At 38.9% G+C, this 13,095-nt stretch overlaps 2 pseudogenes; one reads left to right on the forward strand and one right to left on the reverse strand.

Annotated features, from left to right (window-relative positions):
• The first annotated feature begins 3,283 nt into the window (after positions 1-3,283).
• LOC106005364 lies at positions 3,284-3,441 on the forward strand (annotated as a pseudogene).
• Positions 3,442-11,600: 8,159 nt separating this feature from the next.
• On the reverse strand, positions 11,601-11,763 carry LOC123392499 (annotated as a pseudogene).
• Positions 11,764-13,095: the final 1,332 nt, after the last annotated feature.

Below are 13,095 nucleotides of genomic sequence, written 5' to 3' on the forward strand. Positions count from 1 at the left end.
ATTTTCTTTATTTAAAAAACAAAATTTGGGGCACCTGGGTGGCTCAGTGGGTTAAAGCCTCTGCCTTCAGCTCAGGTCATGATCTCAGGGTCCTGGAATCAAGCCCCCCATCGAGCCCCGCATCAGGCTCTCTGCTCAGCGGGGAGCCTGCTTCCTCCTCTCTCTCTCTCTGCCTGCCTCTCTGCCTACTTGTGATCTCTATCAAATAAATAAATAAAATCCTAAAAATAAAAAAAAAATAAAAAAACAAAAAGTTTTCTTTCTCATAGCCCCATGCCTTAAGTTCAGTAGTAAAATATAAATGTGAAGTCAACCTGAAACTCACTGTCCATATTACTAACAATAACTCTGAAAAGTCTCCAATGTAAAGATAGTGTACCTGATTAAATGAAAAAAACTGAAAAAAGAAAGAAAGAAAGAAACTGTGACATTTCCTAAATACTTAACATCCCATTTTGCAACAGAAGGCAAGATAGAAGGAAACAGCTCACAACGGAAAGCAAGGTAAAACCCTTCTGTTTCCATTGCCTCTTGGTCATAAGTTCAGAAGACTTTTCACTGATTTAGTTCCCTAGGTTTGTGAGTCCCTCTGAATCAAAACAGTGGACAGAATGGGAATTAGGTCTTCTAGGACCACTTTTAGAATCCTAGCTATTCCCATAGTCTATATGGCATGGGAAAACCATGGCCTTCGATAATCTTAGCAAAAGTTTCTGAGTTTGCAGAATGATGGGATATCATCCACATGACTTAGCTTGTCATGAGAACTTTATGTTCTATATAGTAGCTTTTTGCTGGTGGAGAGAATAACATGTTCTCAATTTGCTAAATGCTCCATTCTTTTGAAAAGTAAGCAGTTACAATAACTTAATTTATAAATTTTCTAAGATTTTACTTCTTTGTGTTTTTGTTCTGATTTGTCTAAGAAATTCCCCTGAAATACCTTCACTGAGAACACACACACACACACACACACACACACTATTACTGTCTGGACAAAATGTAACCTTGGAACATTTTGCTGTAAGGCATTCCAGTATGCAATGATAGTTAATATTTAACTAATATTACCTATTGATGTTTACAGGTAAGGCTTCCTAAGACATACAATACAAAGATGCCAGTATAGGTCAGAAATAAGATCAGTCATTAGGTTAATCTGGAAGGTAGACATTTTAATAAAGACAAATGACAAAATTATAATATGATAAAGACAAAAATTATAATCATTAACATGTATTCCTTAAATTGAAACATCTGAAATTGTACTGAGGGGAAAAATGCTAAACTTAAAATGTTATATATTGTATGATCCCATTCATGTATAATATCCTCAAAATGAAAAAAAATACAGAGATGGAGAACAGATTAGGAACAGGGTGAGAGGGTATAGGAAGACAAGAGGAGGGATGTGATTATAGTGGAGTAGCAAGGGGATGTTTGTGGTGATATGATAGTTTTGTTATCTTGATTATAGGAATGGTTATACAAGTCTTCACCTGATAAAATTACACAGAATTTTAGAAACACACAAGTTCATATAACACTGGCAAAATCTGGGGGCAAAATTTGTGGATGTTTCTGATGTCAATTTCCTGGTTTTGCTATACGGGGCACCTGGGTGGCTCAGTGGGTTAAAGCATCTGCCTTTGGCTCGGGTCATGATCCCAGGGTCCTGGGATCAAGCCCTGCATTGGGCTCTCTGCTCCGTGGGGAGCCTGCTTCCTCCTCTCTCTCTGCCTACTTGTGATCTCTGTCTGTCAAATAAATAAATAAAATCTTTAAAAATTTTTTTTCCTGGGGGCACCTGGGTGGCTCAGTGGGTTAAGCCGCTGCCTTCGGCTCGGGTCATGATCTCGGGGTCCTGGGATCGAGTCCCACATCAGGCTCTCTGCTCAGCAGGGAGCCTGCTTCCTCCTCTCTCTCTGCCTGCCTCTCTGCCTACTTGTGATCTCTCTCTGTCGAATAAATAAATAAAATCTTTAAAAAAATAAAAAAAAAATAAAATAAAAATAAAAATTTTTTTTCCTGGTTTTGTTTTAGATAAGATGTTACCATTGTAGGAAAGCAGGTAAGAGTACACAGGACCTCTTTGTACAGCCTTTTAAACTTAATATGAATCTATAATTATTTCAAAATAAAAGAAATCTTGCAGAATGTTCCCTTAACACTTGTTATTTTCCAATAGTTAATCAAAGCAAACTTCAAAAGCTTTAGAAAACTGTGTGGGAGGGGCACCTGGGTGGCTCAGTGGGTTGAGCCTCTGCCTTAGGCTCAGGTCATGGTCTCAGGGCCCAGGGATCGAGCTTCGCATAGGACTCTCTGTTCAGCGGGGGTGCCTGCTTCCCACCCCCACCCCTGCCTGCCTCTCTGCCTGCTTGTGATCTCTCTCTGACAAAGAAAGAAAGAAAAAGAAAAGGAAAAGAAAGGAAACTGTGTGGGAGTATAATTCATATTTTTCAGACAGCATCACCTTGGTAATCAAACTGGGTTGTAATAGCTTACACACACTGAGTCTGACAGACTGCCCGATCTGTTGAATTATGAGCCCTACTTTAAAGTCCTATCTGAGGAGAGGGCTTGAAAGTGTCTCCTCCTGACCTCTCCACCACTATAAGTCGTGTCCATTCTCCTCAACCTGTGCCTGGCCCTGACATAATCATCTCGACATGATGGTCCTGACATGACCAATTGCCTGGTTCAGAGGACTCCACTGTTTGCATGGAAAGTGCTGTCACCTAACACTGTCCTCCAGCCCATGTCAAAGTTGCACTGAATTTTCCAGAGAACTTTCTGAAAAGGGGGGGATTCCTTTCCCCTTTTTGTCATACTGTATTACCAGGGTCCCATTGTCCCTCAAAGTTTTTTTTTTTTTTTTTTTTTAAAGATTTTTATTTATTTATTTGACAGAGAGAAATCACAAGTAGGCAGAGAGGCAGGCAGAGAGAGAGGAGGAAGCAGGCTCCCTGCTGAGCAGAGAGCCCGATGCGGGACTCGATCCCAGGACCCTGAGATCACGACCCGAGCTGAAGGCAGCGGCTTAACCACTGAGCCACCCAGGCGCCCGTCCCTCAAAGTTTTTAATAAAACAGCACTTTCCATTTCTATTCACAGAAAATCCTTTAGGATTTAGACATGAGTTTGTGGAGCTAGGCTAGAGAATCATCTAAATGATCATCACTCCAATGTTCCAAGTGTCATCATTCCCCTAAACACTGACATTTTGTCCTTAAAACTGGAGCACATGGCCATCCTGCTGTGTGCCACTCACTGTTAATTGACCATGTCTTCTCACAAGACTTTCAGTATCACGTAATTCCTGGCCAAGAAACAAAAGCAGAATCGTCCCATTCCCCAGTGGATCTGGGGATGAAAACTGGTAATATAATCAGGTACAACTCCAAGAGGAGGCACTGGAGGAGAACCAAGCTGGGTCTCTAAGGAGTCCCACATCACTTGATGACAAACCTAATTAGCACCATGTATTTAATTAAGCTACTTGAAGATCATGTGTTTTATTCCGTCACCCTGTAAACACCTTTCTGCCTGGCCAGTAGATACCATTTATCAGCAAAAGATTTTTCTGTTACTATAGCTCTGCACCAGTGGGTTGGTTTGGTAATAAACATGAGGCCTTAGAGCTTTAAAAAAAAAAAAAAACAAAAAACTGGAGCACATGACTCCCTATCCTGAAGGTGGGTTCTTAAACTAGGAGATTCCTTGGCCCCACTTAGAAGTAGGTATCTTGAAACAGAGGTCAATATACCCCTTCAGATACATTTAAGTATATTTGTTCCTGTTTATATTCAAGCTGAGACCCCCCAACTCCCACAAAAAGAATTCCATTCACCAAATTTAGTTATCAAATAACTAAGAAAAGGACACTGAGTTAAGTAGAGGAATACCTCTGCCTACTGAATAAAATAAATAATAGTGTGTCATGTGATCTACAGCCAGATTTCCTCATTTAGAATCTTAAAATCTTCACGAAGTCTGGTAGCATTGCATTGCACTGGCCCAGCTCCTAGTAGAGCCAAATTTCCCAGCCATTGCCATCCAATGTGGGATGCTCCAGGAGGAGAAGCTTTCTCAGTACCAGCAGTTTAAAGATTTTTTCAGTGATGAATTCTTGTGGCTACCAACACTTCAGCTGAGGTGTGGACATTAAGCTGGTGAACATTGCTTTTAACAATGGCATGCCTGAGGATTCCAACACCTGCCTGCATTATGTGGTCAAAGCAAGCCACTTTGGTACCATGGACGTGGCCGTCATGTTTGTGTCAGATGAGAAGGACGCAGAGATCCTAAATTATGTGCAGGATCGCTTCGAGATCAAGATTAGTGAGCTGCCTGTAGGATAGACATCTCCTCAAACAACTAACAGACACAGTACAGGACTAGCCTACCCATTCTGGAATGTGCAGTCTGTCGCTCTTCAAGAGACAACACCAGGTATGGGGGTGAAGAGGAGACACCGCTGCCACCTATCCCCAATCCTCGCCCAATGGCTTCTCTCCTGCATTACCACCACTCCTAAACTCCTATTTCCTGACTTGTGTATTAAGTTTCTAACACATTATAGACCAGCACTTGCTAAAAGTATAAACCTGGATAAGTTACTTAACCTCTCTATGCTTCAGTTTCTTTTTTTTTTTTTTTAAGATTTTGTTTATTTATTTGTCAGAGAGAGAGCAAGCGAGAGAGCGAGCACAGGCAGACAGAGTGGAAAGCAGAGTCAGAGGAAGAAGCAGGCTCCCTGCGGAGCAAGGAGCCCAATATGGGACTCGATCCCAGGACTTTGGGATCATGACCTGAGCTGCTTAACCAACTGAGCCACCCAGGTGTCCCTATGCTTCAGCTTCTTGAACTGTAAAGAAGGGATAATGGTAGTACTTACAGATTTAGGGGAAGGTTTAAAATGATGTTTGGCCTATGGTAATGCTCAATATGTTTACAGTTATTAATAATTATTACTTTGTAATGCTATTATGGGCTTACAAAGCGGCAGAATTCCTGGAGAATATAATTTGAGAATCATTTATTTATCATTTTATCATTTAGTGTGGGCAGTGGAATGGTCCTGGTCTCTAAACTGTTATTAGTCCCTAAGAAGAAAAATACAGAATGAGAAAAAGTGTCTGAGAACTCACAGAAATTTGACAGAGAAATATTATTTCTATTGAATCTAATAATTTAAAAAATTGGATTAATATTCTGTCTTTTTTTTGTTTCAATTTTTAGTCAATTTTATTATGGCTTTATGAAAGTCTTACTCCACAAAGGTTTGGAAGCTTTTTGAGAAAAATGGTCCTTCACCACAATTTTAGAAGCACTAATCCATTATTTCTCAGTTATATGGATCCATTTTTTTAAAAAAGTTTCAATTTTTCATTTTCTTATTTTATAAGTAATATATGAATGTGCTGTCTACTTGAGTGTTTTTTTTTTAACTTTTACTGTGAAAATTTCAAACATACAAATAAATGGAAGTAGTTTAATGACCCCTAACTACCAATCACTGGTCATTTTGAATCACTGAAAATTTTAAAATATTATCAGTATAGATCACGAATGCTCAAACTTTAATAGGCATCAGAATCCCTTGGAGGACTTGTTAAACAGAAATTGATTATTTCTGATTCAGGGATGGGGCTGAAAAATTTGCATTTCTAGCAGATTCCTACTAAAGTTTGCCTAAGAGGCAAGCTTTGAGAATCACTGATGTAAAGGGGCGAGATTTTTCTGCAATCCCTATGCCAAGCATTGGACCCCTTAGCCTAAAGCAGGTGTTTCTTGCTAAACACAAATGGGTAGAATATTCCTAGTAACTCCTCTCTTCTAACCTGAGCTCACAGAATATATGTTTTCAGACTTACCCTTAAGGTATCCATTTCTTGAGAACTGATCATGGATTTTTGCCCTTGCTCCTCTTTATATTCTTGCTTCTTTTTTCCTTTTTCTCATAAGTAACCCAAGTAAGTGTCTATAAAGTTTTCTTTCACTTGTTTTCCGATATAGGTGATACTCAGAATATCTAGTTACTGGTACTAAATGGGCACCACCTATTTGAGACAGATGTTCTTTTTTTTTTTTTTAAAGATTTTATTTATTTATTTGACAGAGAGAAATCACAAGTAGATGGAGAGGCAGGCAGAGAGAGAGGGAAGCAGGCTCCCCGCTGAGCAGAGAGCCCGATGAGGGACTCGATCCCAGGACCCTGAGATCATGACCTGAGCCGAAGGCAGCGGCTTAACCCACTGAGCCACCCAGGCGCCCCTCAAGACAAATGTTCTTAACTAGTAAAACCAAACTCTTGTATATTAGCTAAATATTTGAATGGCTATAACTTTGCTACAGAAGGCTATGTGACAATGACTCAACTGCATCATGTAACTTTCTATATACCTTCATTTTTTAACATGCCATGATATCATTTGTCCACTGTCTGAATCAAATTCGTCACCTACATACCAAGCCTCTCTGTTCTTTTCTCATTAGCCCAGCACAGTTAAAAGTGACACTAATGGATGAGGAATCAAATGTAAGTACAAATGTAGACACTAAATTTACATGACAGAACTTGGTTGTAAGATAGTTAACCACACAACTGCCCGGCTAGCTCAGTGGGTAGAGCATAAGATAGTTAACCACATGATCTAGAGTATAATTACCTAACATTTTAGATATATAAACAACAAATGTGAAAAATTGAAACATTCTTGCAGAAAACCCTCAGACTTCCATCAATGTATTCAGAGGCCCATTTAAGAAACATTTTCCTTGGCGTGTCTGGGTGGCTCAGTGGGTTAAGCCTCTGCCTTCAGCTCACGTCCTGATCTCAGGGTCCTGGGATTGAGCCCTCCGTCAGGCTCTCTGCTCAGCGGGAAGCCTGCTTCCCCACCCCCGCCCCTCCCCCCCCACCCCCGCCCCTCCCCCCCCACCCCCGCCTGCTTGTGATCTCTTTCTCTCTCTCTTTAAAAATAAAATCTTTAAAAAAAAAAAAAGAAAAGAAAAGAAAGAAAGAAGAAAAGAAACATTTGCCTGGAGCAGTTTCTCAAACTTCAGTCATTCAATACCAGTTCAATGATTCTTTCTCTGTTCATGAACCATATTTACTTTTGTTTACTTAACATTTTTCTTAAAATCACTTCACTTTTTTTACTTAATTTTTTTCAAAGGAAATTTTATATCTCTGTCCTAAATGGAAAGCCAGCATCTCTTGCCATAAGAGGCCATCATAAATAAAAAGATACAATGAAAACAGAAAATGTTATTAAATTCTAGCTAGTTACTATTATTTGGCTCTTAGCCAAAAGCCTATTTCTCTTTGGGTAAAAATTTTAGCAAGTATTGGTGTAAAAGGCATACTAGCACCAAAAGGAAAGCGCTTTTCTATTTCCAGCTTTATAAAAAATTCATCAGGTAGATATTGAATTTAATGTATCAAGTAGATTTTGATGGCTAATAAGGTTATCATATGCTTTTTCTTTTTTATTTATCTTTTTTAAAAATTTATTATTTTAGAGAGAGAGAACAAAGAGGAGGGACAAAGGTTGAGGGAGAGAGAGGATCTCAAGCAGGCTTCCTATTGAGCACAGAGCGTGATGCAGGGCTTGATCTCACAACCCTGAGATCATGACCTAAGCTAAAATCAAGAGTTAGAAACTTAACTAACTGAGCCACCCAGGCACCCGTCTCCTTTTTTCTTTTAATGAAAAGTTGTCATCAATTTTCTCATGTCAACACATTCTTGCATTCACAGAATAAAATATACTTTGTCAAGGTATTTTTAAATACATTAATATATTTGTTAATACTTTTATTACTGTTTTAATAACTCTTAATAAATGAAATTGCTTTAGAGTTTTTGTGATTGGTACAGTTTTAGTATCTGAATTATGGCAACTTCCTCTGGTAAATTAGAAGATCTAGTTTTAATTCCACAAGTGGTTATCTTTAGCTTTAAATAATATACTTAGGGGTGCCAGGGTAGCTCAGTGGATTAAAGCCTCAGCCTTCGGCTCAGGTCATGATCCCAGAGTCCTGGGATCGAGCCCTGCATCAGGCTCTCTGCTTGGCAGGGAGCCTGCTTCCCTTCCTCAGAAGCAAAAATGTTATTTATTGACTCCACTCTGAGAAATGAACAAATTAACCCTCACCCTAACTTTCATGACTCTTTCGTTATAGTCAGTTTTGTCAAAGTATTATCATTTTCACATTATGTAAAATTTCTATTAAGAATTAATAGAATTAACATTAAACTGAATATTCATATCTATGTGAATTAATGTTCATTGATAGTTTTTAATTAATCTTTCCATTAGCAGAATTATATCTTCAATAATCTTTTTAGAAGGTATCATGTTTCCTGAGTCCTTATGAATCTATTACTTGTCTACAGGAGGCCCTAAGATTTTAAAACTTTTAAAGTAAACTTTATTTTTTAGAGCTGTTTTAGGTTTACAGAAAGCTGTGAAGACATTACAGAGTTCTTACAGTTCCAACACCTAGTTTTTGCTATTATTATCTTACATAGGAGGGTAGATTAGTCATAATTAAGGAACCAATACTGATACATTGTTATTAACTAAAGACCATACATTATTAAGATTTCCTTGGTTTTTACCTAATGTTTTTCTGCTTCAGGATTTGATCCAAGACACATTACATTTAGTCATCATGTTCTATTAGGCTGTGACAGTTTCTTAGACTTTCCTTGTTTTTGATGACCTTGAGAGTTTTGAGGAGTATTGCTCAGGTATTTTGTGCAATGTCCTCCAGCAGGGATTTGTCTGGTGTTTCTGGTTTGTTTATTTTTTATCATGGTTAGACTAGGGTTATAGGTTTTTGAGAGAGAGACCACAGAGATAAAGTCCATTTTCACCATGCCATATCAAAGGTCCATATTATTGGCGCACCTGACTGGCTCAGTCGTGGAGCATGTGACTCTTGATCTCAGAGTTCTAAGTTCGAGCCCCAAGTTGGGTGTAGAGATTACTTAACAACAAAATCTTAAAATCTTTAGGGGTGCCTGGGTGGCTCAGTTGGTTAAGCGTGCAACTCTGGTTTCAGCTCAGGTCATGATCTTAGGGTGGTGGGAACAAGCCCCACGTCAGGCTCCATATTTAGCGCAATCTGATTGGGATTCTCTCCCTTTCTCTCCCTCCCTGCACTCTTTTTTTCTCTCTCTCTTTCAAATAAATAAAATCTTAAAATATAAAATAAAATAAAATCTTTTTAAAAAGAACATGTATTATCAACATGACGTACCACAATTGATACTAACTTTGATCATTTAACTGAGACGTTGTCAGCTTTCTTAGCTGTAAAGTCATTCCACCCCTCCTTTCCTACTGAACTCTAGATGTCACTGTATACAGCCCGTACTTAAAGAATGGGAAGTTATTCACCTTCTTCAGGGGGCAATATTTACATAAATTACTTGGAATTCTTCTACATAGGAAATTTTGTTCTTTTTCCCCATTTATTTATTTACTCAATCATATAATTATATCAGTAAAGACTCAAATATTTACTTTGGTTACAACCACTTTATTTTGTTGCCCAGATTTTTCCAGCTTTAGCCATTGGGAGGTCTTTCAGTTGACTTCTATGCTCCTTTTTTTTTTTTTTTTTTTTTTTAAAGATTTTATTTATTTATTTGACAGAGAGAAATTACAAGTACATTGAGAGGCAGGCAGAGAGAGAGAGAAGGAAGCAGGCTCCCTGCTGAGCAGAGAGCCCGATGCGGGACTTGATCCCAGGACCCTGAGATCATGACCTGAGCCGAAGGCAGCGGCTTAACCCACTGAGCCACCCAGGCGCCCCTTCTATGCTCCTTTGACATACCTCCTTCAATGGGAGTCTTTTGGTTTTTGTTTTCATTTTTCAGCACTTCCTAGCTTTCTGCCACTATAAGATGTTCCAAGCTCATCTCATCTATTTCCTACTCTAGTTGAAGAATTGGTCATTTCTCCAAGGAATGCTGATTCTTTTTATTAGAGTAGAGTATTAGAAATCAAATCTAAGGGGCACCTGGCTGGTTGAGTCAGAAGAGCATGCAACTCTTGACCTTGGGGTTGTAAGTTTGAACTGCCACATTGGGTATAGAGATTACTTTAAATTTTAAAAAAGAAAAGAAAAGAAATCTGATTTCTAGGTTCTCAATTCTATTGGTATTAAGATTGATTTTTTTAGTTCGGGAGTTTCACTCTAGAATGTTATAGGATTTTTATCTTCTAGTTCACTGTTTATTTACTCTGCTCAATTTATTTGGATCAACAGTTGCAGATGGGTCTGTTAACTGATCTCTTACTGTTAACTTTCCAGCTATCCCTCACTTTCCAGTTTCAGTTATAAGTCCGGAAACTGAGTTCTGGAAAATCAAAATGTATGCTACATTTTCTCTTCTTTGGTTCTACCTTCCTTGCTGTCTGAGAATGGATGCCAAGGTGGCCTTAATTTTTCCATGGTCCATCCATGTCCCTAGTGTTTATTTCTTCAAGTTTCAGATTACTGTTGGACCTTTAATAACTATCTCATTTACCTTATTAAAATGGCACTGAGTTGCTATTTAGAGGAAATGCTTATTAAATCTCACTTCCTTAATTTGGGTACAATGTGGAAGGTATTCTTCATAGTCTGTGGTAGGATTACAGCAGTTCCCTAGTTTCATTAAACGTGAAATTTTCCTCTCTGGTTTTGGTTCATTTCTGTTCACTTTCCTACAGTTCCCTCTCCCCTGGAAGTTATGTAACCATTAATGATTTTCATTTCACCAGCTCTTAACATGATTGTCCCTTACTTTATCTGTCCCTAACTGGTCAACTCACATGTGATTCACCTCAGCATTTTCAAAGAAGGAGGGAGGTGGAAAGAAATAGCAGTGAGTAGGGTAGCAGAGGAAAAGGGGCAACTCCCCTTTTTTTCTTCTTCTCCATAACCTGTTATTTACAACTCTTCTTCTCTGAACTGAAGTTAGTCTACTATACTGAGTTGATTTACCTTCCCTGCTTTCATATTCCATTTGTTTATAGATATGTGAAGTTGATACACATTACAGATGCCTATAATATTGTAAAAGTTTTTTTAAAAGATTTCATTTATTTATTTGACACAGAGAGAGAGAGAGCACAAGTGGGAAGAGCAGCAGGCAGAGGGAGAGGGAGAAGCAGGCTCTTCGCTGAGAAAAGAGCCTGATGTGGGGGCTCAATCCCAGGACCCTGGAATTATGACCTGAGCCCAAGGCAGCCACTTAACCAACTGAGCCACCCAGGTGCCCCAATATTGTAAAAGCTCTTACATGGGACAAATAGTCCCTCCTTAGGCATCTGAGGACATACACCAATAGGAATTATAAATTTTATTTTGCAACTAGAACAAGCCCTTTACTCTGGCCACTAATTCAAACCCTCTCTAAATTTTTTTGACATAACTGTTTAATGAAGAGCCAGATAGATTGTTTAGAGTATATTTTCTTTTTCTTCATTTGCCTTTTCTTGGAATATTAGCCTGTGCAAAAAGCAGATCATAGTCTATAAGGTCAGTAGAAAGGTTCCTGGGACACCAGACAACTGAATAGAGCTGTTGTTCTCCCTCCCCAATATATTTTAACTGCAGATAATCCCACAGGGTGCACAAGGCAAATGTTCAACCTTGAACAGGCAAACAAGCAAAAGGTCAGTAGCAGAAAAACAAAACAATTAGCAATAATCACGCCTCGGATAAACCTCATTGGCTACGATACTGCCACTGCGCAAAGCTGAAAGCTAGAAAAACAAAACAAAAGAACAATCTGGAACACTTCTCTATGAAGATATGCTATTTAGGTAACTGGAAAAGCAAATCTCCCCATCCCCTCCCCCACTCACAGAGGTGGAGGATTACTTCTATCAGAGGATGGTAAGTCCTCATATACCTTCGCATCTCCTGGAAGAGTTGGGAGTGTGAGACTTTAATCAAGAATTTAATTTAGTAGAGGGAGATGGTAGGATGACACCAACAAGAATTTAATTTGGCAGAGTTAACACATTGGTAATTCCAAAGCTTGATCTTTGTGTATTAAAGTAGTGGCCTTAAGAGATAGATGGCTCAATTATGGCCTGATTCTTAAGGTAACTTTGAATGGGGTTTGTTTTAACTCGTTTTTTTAATGCCTTTTAGGCACAGTTTGAAAGCCTGAAGATAAAGAATTGATATTATTCTACAAAATAAAGTACTTTTTTTTTTAAGATTTTATTTACTTATTTGACAGACTGAGATCACAAGTCAACAAAGGCAGGCAGATAGAGAGAGGGGGAAGCAGGCTCCCTGCTGAGCAGAGAGCCAGATGTGGGGCTTGAGCCCAGGATCCTGGGATCAGGTCTTGAGCCCAGGATCCTGAGATCACGACCTGAGCCAAAGGCAGAGGCTTAACCCACTGAGCCACCCAGGTGCCCCTAAAATACTATCTTTATAGTGAGCAGGTATGAAGCCATGTTGATTATAGAAGAGTCAAGTTTCTTTCTCACTTTACAAAGACTATGTATACTACTAGTAGAGTATTGTGTCACAGAATTAATGCCTGACTTTGGGAGATGTGGGTGTGTTTGATACCAGGAAGAATTAGATGGAAATATCTCAAGAGAACTGGGCTTAAAATACCCACACCCAACCCAGACTCTTTTGCTTAAGTCATATTTTAAAAAAGAACGAATAATTCAGACTTGGGAAAATGTATGGTCTGAGAAAGGAGGATGGATCCTGATATAAGTAAGACCAACTCGTATGAGTGGAAGATGGGATTTCCTAAAAGCACTGGAAATACTAAAAAAAAATTTTGTTTTTAAGAACTCACAACCCTAGGCACCTGGGTGGCTCAGTTAGTTAAGCAACTGCCTTTGGCTCAGGTAATGAACCTGGAGTTCCAGGATCGAGTCCCACGAGTCCCATGTTGGGCTCCCTGCTCGGCAGGGAGTCTGCTTCTTCCTCTGACCCTCAACCTTCTCATGCTCTCCCTGTCTATCTTTCTCTGTCTCTCTCAAATAAATAAATAAAATCTAACAAACAAACAAACAAACAAACAAAACCAAGAACAAAAAAACACTCACAACCCTG

This window comes from Mustela putorius, unplaced genomic scaffold, assembly GCF_011764305.1.
Source record: "Mustela putorius furo isolate JIRA1106 unplaced genomic scaffold, ASM1176430v1.1 tig00000580_pilon_pilon_pilon, whole genome shotgun sequence".
NCBI lineage: Eukaryota > Metazoa > Chordata > Mammalia > Carnivora > Mustelidae > Mustela > Mustela putorius.